We start from the raw sequence: 1170 nt of genomic DNA, 5'->3' as shown, positions 1-1170 counted from the left end.
TGCATCTATGTTCATGAGGGATATTGGTCTGTAGTTTTCTTTCTTAGTGATGTCCTTCCCTGGTTTTGTTATGAGGGTTATACTTGCTTCATAAAATGTTTTAGGGAGTTTTCCATCCTCCTCTATATTCTGGAATAATTTGAGTAGTATTGGTGACAGATCTTCCCTGAATATTTGATAGAATTTACCAGTGAAGCCGTCTGGGCCTGAACTTTTTTTGGTTGCGAGTCTTTTGATGACCTGATCAATTTCTTCTTTTGTTAATGGTCTGTTCAGGTTTTCTACTTCACTTTTTGTAAATTTAGGTAGTTTGTGTTTATCTAAAAATGTATCCATCTCTTGTAAGTTTTCAAATTCGTTGGAGTACAACTCTTCATTGTATTCTGTTATTAACCTTTTGATTGCCTTTAGTTCCGTTGTGACATCACCCATGTGATTTCTAATGTGTGTTATTTGTGTCTTCTCCCTCTTTTCTTTTGTTAGGTTTGTCAATGGTCTGTCGATTTTATTAATTCTTTCAAAGAACCAGCTTCTTGTCCTATTGATTGTTTCTATAGTTTTTCTCTTTTCTATCTCATTTATTTCTGGTCTAATCTTTATTATTTCTTTTCTCTTGGTGGCTGTAGGTCCCCTCTGTTGGTCTGTTTCTAATTGTTGTAGATGTTGTGTTAATGTGTTAATTTTAGTTCTTTCTTCTTTTTGGATGTGTGCATTTATTGCAATAATTTGTCCTCTCAGTACCACTTTCGCCGTGTCCCAAAGATTTTGGTATATTGTGTTTTCATTCTCATTTACTTCTAGAAACTTTGTGAATTCATGTTTAATTTCTTCTACTATCCATTTGCATTTCAGCAGGGTATTATTAAGTTTCCATGTATTTGACTTGGTTTCCTTGGTTTTTCTATTGTTGATTTCTAATTTGATAGCATTGTCATCTGTGAAGATGCTTTGTATTATTTTGATATTTGTAAATTTATGTAGATTTGTTTTGTGGCCTAAAACGTGGTCTATTCTGGAGAATGTTCCATGTGCACTTGAAAAGAATATGTATTGTGCAGTTGTTGGGTTGAATGCTCTATACACATCTATTAGGTCCAGTTGACTGATTGTGTTTAGTTTTTCTATGTCTTTGTCAAGTTTCTTTCTGGTTGTTGTATCCATTTTTGAAAG

This window comes from Chrysochloris asiatica, unplaced genomic scaffold (assembly GCF_000296735.1).
Source record: "Chrysochloris asiatica unplaced genomic scaffold, ChrAsi1.0 scaffold00263, whole genome shotgun sequence".
Taxonomy (NCBI): Eukaryota; Metazoa; Chordata; class Mammalia; order Afrosoricida; family Chrysochloridae; genus Chrysochloris; species Chrysochloris asiatica.
Note: the sequence above shows the minus strand (reverse complement) of the source record.